Source organism: Trachymyrmex cornetzi, unplaced genomic scaffold, assembly GCF_001594075.2.
Source record: "Trachymyrmex cornetzi isolate Tcor2-1 unplaced genomic scaffold, Tcor1.1 scaffold1039, whole genome shotgun sequence".
NCBI lineage: Eukaryota > Metazoa > Arthropoda > Insecta > Hymenoptera > Formicidae > Trachymyrmex > Trachymyrmex cornetzi.
This window is the reverse complement of record NW_017295586.1, coordinates 54,792-63,592: the sequence shown is the minus strand read 5'-3', so window position 1 is coordinate 63,592 and position 8,801 is coordinate 54,792. Positions and strand designations below refer to the sequence as shown.

Below are 8,801 nucleotides of genomic sequence, written 5' to 3'. Positions count from 1 at the left end.
CCATACTTCCCCCGTGTAACCCTAAACTTTTCATACGAAACATTTTTCTCTATCCCTACTAGTTTTCGAGATATTTGACTGGATCACTTCAGATGGTCCACCCTGTATATATATTTATCTACTAATTCGAAGCTATTTTTTATATACCCTGATTTTGATTTTTTTAAGCTGTTATCAATAATATTTTTAAGATAAGAAACGGGTAGTTTTTCTATATCACTTTGATTATTTATCCCCTCAGCTTGTTTTTTAATATCGATCATTTCAGATGTGTATACTAATATTCCAATAGATTTAGCGATTGAAGAAATTGTAAAAAGATGGGACTTACCATAATAGCAAATCACACAACTTTACCAATAAATGAATTTATTAATTCTGTAAAATTAATAAATTCAATCTTAAATTCAACATATTTTCAATTCGATAATAAATATTACAAACAGACATTCATGCCTATGGGATCACCAATCTCTCCAGTTATATTCGACTTAGTTATGGAGGACATTGAAAGTAAAATCCATTCTACGATTCACATCAATATACCCATACATTTCAGATATGTTGACGATATTTAATTAGCATTGCCTAAAAATCAAATAAATCAAACTCTAGAAATATTTAATACTCAACATAATAGAATCAAATTCGCACTGGAAGAATATGAGGATAATAGAGTAAACTTTTTGGACATAACTATAAAAATAAAGGATAATATGATCATCTTTGATTTATAGAAAAAACCTACGAACTCAAGAAGGTTTCTAAATTATCACTCGAACCATCCTATTGTCCATAAAGAAGGTGTTATTACGTCATTATTGGACAGAATTGTATTCCTGTCACACCCAAGCTTTCACAAAAAAAATATCACGAACATGATAGCACTCTATTAAATAACGGTTATCCATTAGATATTCTATTTAATACAATAAATAATAGAATCAAATCTTTAATTCACAAAAATTATTACAAGTATACAAATCAAAACGAACCTATAGATATTAATATTAGAAAATTTTGTACTTTATCATATGTCAATAATTTAATTGAAAAATTTAAGAATGTATTAGGTGTTAAACTTAATTCCTGCCGTTCTACGAGTCCAAAATTGATTTGTTTCGAAGGGAAGATGAATGAATAACTTAATCAAAGTAATTTCCTCCATTTTTTAATTTATTACTAATTAATAATACTTTATTAATAATATTTTGATTAAGGTATTTCCATTCGAAACAAATCAATTTTGGAAACGAAAAACGGCAGGAAATAAGTTTAACACCTATATTTGAAATACAACATAAATATTGCATATAAACCTACTAATAGCTTAATTAAATTTATTAAAACAGGGAAAGATAAATTAAATAAAATGGACAATAATCATGTGGTATACAAAATCAATCGTCGAGACTGTTAGTGTTCTTATGTAGGACAAACTAAAAGAAAGCTTAGAACTAGAATAAAGGAGCACAAAGCAGACATAAAAAAATTAAATAATCTCTCAGTAGTCTCATGTCATCGACTTAATTTTAATCAGGAAATGGATTGGGAAAATATTGAAATTTTAGACTCTGAACCATCATTTTACAAAAGATCCATTTCTGAAATGATCCATATTAAAAAACAAGCTAAAGGGATAAATAATCAAAGTGATACAGAAGAACTACCGGTTTTCTACTCACCGATAATACAAGCAATATCATAGTTCTAAAAATTACTTTGAAAATTATACTAGATGGCAACAGTTTACCTTCCCACTACCTTTTTTGTTTATCCTTTCCTATTTCACAATATTTTCTCCCTTTTTTAATGATAGAGACCTTCTAGAAAACTTATAAAATAAAGAAATTACAATCTAAACTCGTTAGAAACCAATCTCTGATAGTAATAATTTGACAAGAAGTAATCTTCCATTGTGAATCATCAAACGGAAATTCAAGATATGAGTGATGTTACTAAAAAAAGTTTTATTTTTATTTTTATTAAAAAAATTTTTTATTTTTAATAAAGCAATAGCTTCATACTTGAAATTCAAAATTTATTGCTGGATTTTTATTCTAGTTTGGAAACTTTATCTTATAATTTCAATGATATTATATCAAATTGACAAGCAATTATGCATTGGTAGATACTATCATTTAATTAAATAATCTGAACTATGGATTGAAATTTTAATTTGACTAGAGGATACTATCATTCAATTAAATACGAACTATGGATTAAAATGTTAATTTGACTAGGGCATATTAAGTAATTGAACAATTACATTGTAACATTAACCGACAAATTATTAGCGCATATAATTTAATGTTGATTTACGATTGTAATACTGAGGATGGCGATATTCAAGGCCGAAACGTCTATTTTTTGTTAATGATAGGGTTATTTTATTAATCTATATTACTTATGTCGATCTAATTAAATAATTTTGTAATTTTGTAAACTGTATCAAGAATATATATATTATTTTCACTAATAAGATCAAGTGCGTGGCGAATGCTCAACCTTTTTAATTGTTTACACGGAGAAAATTTTATATTAAATTTTAATACAATGTTAAATTACATTTTACTATGTCTTGTATTTTTAGATGGACCCTCACAACGATATTCCGATGTAACTTTTACTATGGTAATATTAATTTTATCACACGTAAATGAAGTAATTGTTATTAAACCAGTGCTTAAATCATGGAAAGAATTAATTTTTACTATGGTAAAGCAATATTTGGTAGGTTTTTGCTTTTTTATTATGTTTACATTGCTAAATTTTATTCAACAACGTTTGATTTTGTAATGAAAAAATTTATGAAAAAATTACTATGAAAAAGTGTAAAAATTACTTTATATTATTGCATTTAAACTTATAATTACACGATGGTCCGCAGTTACTACCACATTATAATAATTTTAAATATAAAATTTTCTCCGTGTAGTTATAAATCTCTGTGCACAACATTAGGTGCAGGAATAAATATCAAGATTTCAACTTATATTAGAAACCGCAAATTCCGATGTAACTGATACCTGATAAGTAGAAATTTGTGAGTCAAGTACGTTCGTCGCGCGGCTAACGAGATGCTGCGATAGAACCTTTAAATTTAAGGTAGATAACGTGCTCGTCTAATTTCAACCCTCTCATTCTCGAAAACGGCTGCGTATCTACGGCTAATATTGGACGCGTAAACTTATATTTTCCTAATCTACCACCACACCAAAGCTCATTAAAAAACTCGGTTGGCAGTTGGGGTATTCTCCTTGTTAGTATCTATTGCTGTTCCTAATACTTCTTTTATTGTGTATAGGACTTAACATATCAATAGTATAACTTCGTTGATATCGAGTCTTGTAAACGTAGTATAAATATGTACCATGAGCTTCAAGCCCAAATCGAAGAAAGGTGTTACAACCTTTTGATGACCGGTTGTATGTACATTTCGATGTCCAGGCACGAAATCTTCCATAATATGTGCGTATGGCAGATTCCGAATCTATACAACCCAATGTATGTAATATATTTGAATGTACAGACCAGAAACCTGCAATAAAATAAACGAATGGCAGATAAGTGGTATACTACTGGGACTCCGGGTGAAGGACATAATTAACAAAAACATAATACCCCGTTAGCAAAACCAACAGGGTGGTCTTGCCAAAAATTTGCCATTAGACATTCCATTATCCGTGTATATCTTAAGGTATAAGTGCGTATGAAATATTCCAAGATGTCCTGGAATCTGGCGTACGCATATATTATTCCAGACTTCGGGTATGTACATCGAAATGTACATTGAACCTGTCACAAAAAACTTGTAACACTTTTCCTTCGATGTATTTCGTAATTCCGATTGCTCACGGAGTAAATGGTTGCGTCCAGCAGACTCAACAATTTTGCAACCGTTTCATTATTTGTCTTGCTGATTAATCCAATCAGCGTGACGAATCATAAAACGGTTACAATAAGCATCGAAGAAAGTATTACAACTGTTTGGTAACCAGTTGTATGTACATTTCGATGTACAGACACGAAATTTTCCGTAATATGTGCGTATGGCAGGTTCCGAATCTGTACAACCCAATGTATATACATTTGAATGTACAGACCCGAAATCTACTATAAAATATGTGTATGGCATATAAGTGGTATACTAAATCTCCGGGTGAAGGACCCCATTAAAAAAACTTAACACGCCGTTAGCAAATCCTCCAGAATAGTATAAAAATTTGCGATTAGGCATTTCATTATCCGTGTATATCTCAAGATATAAATGCTTATAGAAAATTCCAAGATATCCTGGAATCTGCCGTACGCATATGTTATAGCAGATTTCGGGTCTGAACATCGAAATATACCTACAATTTGTCACTAAAAGGTTGTGACACTTTTCCTTCGATCTATTTTTAATTCCGATTGCTCACCGAATATATAGTCGTGTTCAGCATACCCAACAGTTCTGCAACCGTTTAATTATTCGTCTTGCTAATTAATCTAATCAGTGTGATGAATCATAAAACAGTTGCAATATGTATCGAAGAAAGTGTTACAAACTTCTGGTAAAACCAGTTGTATGTACATTTCGATGTACGGTTACGAAATCTGCCATAATATATGCGTATGGAAGATTCCGAATCTGTACAACCCAATGTATATATATTTGAATGTACAGACCCGAAATCTGCAATAAAATATGCGAATGGCTTATAAGTGGTATACTACTAGGACTCCGGGTGAAGGACATAATTAACAAAAACATAATACCCCGTTAGCAAAACCTACAGGGTGGTCTTGCCAAAAATTTGCCATTAGATATTCCATTATCCGTGTATCTTAAGATATATGTTTACTGTCTCGGAAGCTGCCGTTCTGATCAGTGTCCTGGAAAGTGTGCTGTCCCGGAAGCTACCATTCTAGTCAATGTCCTGGAAAGTGTGTTGTCCCGGAATCTGCCATTTCGTGAATGTCCTGAAAAATGTAGTGTCCCGGAACCTGCCATTCCGTGAATATCCTGGAAAATACGTTGTCTTGAAACCTGTCATTCCATGAATGTCCTGGAAAAATATGATGTCCCGAAACCTGCCATTCTGTGAATGTCCTGGAAAATATTCTGTCCCTGAACCTGCCATTCCGTGTATGTCCTAGAAAAATATGTTGTTCCAGAACCTGCCATTTCGTGAATGTCCTGGAAAAATATGTTGTCCCGGATCCTGCCAATTAGTCAATTCTTCTGTATACATTTGTTGTCCCGGAACATGCCATTCCGTGAATGTCCTGGAAAAATATATTGTCCCAGAACCTGCCAGTCTGTGAATGTCCTGGAAACATATGTTGTCCCGGAACCTGCCAATCTGTCAATGTCCTGGAAGAATATGTGCCCTGGAATCTGCCAATATGTGAGTGTCCTGGAAACTGCCAAATTCGTTTTTTTTTCGAAAACGAGTAAAAATAAATTAATTTTACTTGAATGGAAGGCAGAAAACAACAAAATCTCCCGGTATGTCCCTCTAGACACACACATATATATATATATATATATATATATATATATATATATACATACTGTATATATACATTCTCTAAATATGTAAAGATTTGTAAACGGAATTTTTAACCGATGTTTAAATATTACTTGTACATTTCGTAAATATTTTGGAATATTCCGGAGTTTTCTCGGAACTTTTTAAGGAGTTTTTAGAAATCTTTCGTGAATATTTCGAGAATATTTAGCGTTAGCTGGGAATATTGCAATTTTATTAAAAAATAAACGTATATATTATAATTATGTTATTCCTTATAAACAAATATTACAAATTTACATGCGAATGCATCCAAAACACATTTCTTAATATATTGTCTACTTTTGTGGTCGGATTGAATTCGAACTATAAGATATTATTTATTATTACTTAAAGCCTCTAATGAATTAAGCATCTGCTCTTCATTTGTTATTATATATGAAAAAAAATTAACAATTCGTTACATTATTCATTTCATCATGTTATTCCCTCTTTCCCTACCGGCATTAAAAAGATACAGTTACGATTGATATTCATAATGGACAACATTAATACATTCTATTTTTGAATTAAGCATTCAATTTAAGGTTAAAAATCTTGAAATATACTTTTACTTATCAATTTAATATTACACGATACATTATGTACTATTTATATTTTTGTAAACACAAAATAAAAATTTAAAATAAAAACTTAAAATAAAAACTATTAAATATACAATTTGAAATCACTGTACAAGAATATTCAGATATAATATTTTTTAAGTACTCGATGGAAATATCTAATCCGAAAATGAAAAGTATCAGTGACGCATTTAGAGTATAATATAGTCTTAATTAAGTAGTTAGTTAAATCTTTATTGCATACCCTTGAGGTTACAATTATATACAATTATTTACGTGTATTCTTATCCTAACTTAACCTATCTTACACTAACTTACCCTATCTTATCCTATTTTATCGCCTTTCTCTCTCCCTATACGGCTGGACCTCCGCATCCGGTGTAATACTCCAACAACAACTCTTGCATTCTCATACTCAATAAAATCATTATTATAAAATCATCAGTCCTCCTAACAGAGCCTCTCTCACCCCCTTCCCCCTCTCTCCTTCTCCCCCCTCTCTCTACCATCCCTCACCCTCCCTCCTCTCGTTCCCTAACTCCTTTTTTCTTCCACTTTCTTCCTTTCTTCCTCCACTTCCCTCATCCAACCTCCACCCTCCCCTTCTTCACCCAAAATTCTACCCTCTACCTCCTGTCAGTTTCATATCTTACACTCCAGCTCGTACACTCTTCTCACATATGCCACCCCACTCCCACATAACCTACACTTCCATTCCTTCTCTCCTTCCTAATATCTCACTTCCCTCATCTCATTCCCTAATCTAAATCTGGCTATCCTTCTACATCTCCTCTCTCCCTATCCTTTCCATAAATATACCGGGATCCGCTCTCCTTTTGTCCATCAATACCACCTATTATAATTAGATTTCCTTATCTTTCCTCCTTCTGTATTTCCCTATCTCTTTTTTCCAACTCTTCAAACCTAAACCCTCCCTCCATCTCCCGCCTTTGCCAGCCTTCCAACTCTAATCCCGTCCTTGCAATATTGTCCCCTTTCCTTCTTCTACCCTTCTAACTTTCTCCCTTTCCTTATATTATCCCTTATCTCCTCCAATCATAACTGCGCTAAAAAATTACCCCCATCTCCGCAATCTCTCCTCGAATAGCTAAGTCCTTTTTCCTGCCCTACCTCTTAACTTTTCCCTTTACATTTCCTTACCTTATTTTTACCTATTTTCAGTCTACCCATCATCATCCCCTCTACTTCTTTCTTCCCCTCCTCTCCCTCATACAAATCCTTTTTAATACACACCATCAATTCCCCCATTGCCCTTCCTTTTTGTTTCTCTTTTTTGCGGCCTGCATCGTCCATATATATCCATCCATGCTCTCCCTTACATAACTGCATCCCTTCTCCTCCACCCATGTTTCCATTAACACTATGACATCCCATCTTTTCAAACCAGCTCAAAAGTCCCTATCCTTATTTCTCATCCCTGTCACATTCACAGAAAAGGTATCTTCACTCCTTTCTCCTCCTCAACTTCTTTCCCCATTATCTCCCCTTTTCCTACTTTTTCCCTCATTCTTCTGCTCCCTATTTCCCTCTCTGTCCTTTCTTCCTCTCTCCTCCCCTGTACCCTTCATTACCTTCTCTCTCTCTTTTCTCATCCCTATGCTTATCCCCCTCTCCCTCCTTATCTCTCTTGCTCCCTTCCTATTCCCCCTGCTCCTGTTTCACTTTCCTTGTTCTCTTTTCCTCTTTACTCTTTTCTCCCTCATTACTCTTTTCCCCCTCCCCCCATTTCCTTCTCCTACCGTCTCTTAGCTCCTCCCGCTCTTCATCCCATTTCCACTCCTTCAATCCATATCCTTCTCCCGCCCCATTTTTGTTCTTCTCCCCTCCTTCATAACTACCTGTCTCATCATCCACCTCCTTCTTCTTCTCTTGCCAAGTAAAATCCTCCATCTTCTTCTCTTGCCAAGTAAAATCCTCCTCAATCTATATTTCCCTTCCCTTCGGCTTCTATTTATTTCTTGTTATATTTCCCTTATCTTCTAAACTCTCCAACGTAACCACCGTTATCCCAACGTCATCCACCCCCTCTCGTGTTTATCCGCCTCTGTCTTTCTTATTTTCTTTATCTTCACCCTCACTTCTATTCTTCCTATTATTTCTTTAATCTTCTACTCTATTTTCCCTTCTCCTACATTTAACCCTTTTATAATAATATTTCTTTTCCTTTCCTCTCTCTCTCCCGCCATTCATTCCTTCTCTCCAATCTTCTTATCCTTTTCATCCATCTTTTATTCCCTTCTCCACTTCCTATCTCACCACCATCCCTCTTTTCCGCCTTCCTCTTTCCACTCTCCTGCCTCTACCATCACTTTACCCAATTTCCTTTCTAACGTCTTGATCTTCTCCATCATTTCCTCCTTTTCCTTCTTCCATCTTTCCTCCCTTTCCTTCAACTCCTCTTTTATCTTCTCCTTCCTTTCTCATCATCTCCTTTTGTCCCTCAGCTACCTCTCTTATTTCTTTTTTAACTCCCCTTAACCTTTCCCTCATTTCCTCCCTCATCTCTTTTAACATCTCCTTCATCTTCCCCTCCTCCCTCATTTTAATCGTCGATCTTATCATCTTCTTACTTCTCCTAAAAATTTCCTCTATCTTCTCTTCCTCTACCTCTCCTTCCTCTCCCCCTCTCTTCCTTTTTAGG

General features: G+C 34.0%; 1 protein-coding gene across 1 annotated transcript in view; it reads left to right on the top strand.

The window, feature by feature from the left end:
• LOC108758877 (uncharacterized) overlaps nt 1-8,801 on the top strand; it is a 97,062-nt gene that overhangs the window by 83,938 nt on the left and 4,323 nt on the right. The gene's annotated exons all lie outside the window — the stretch shown is intronic.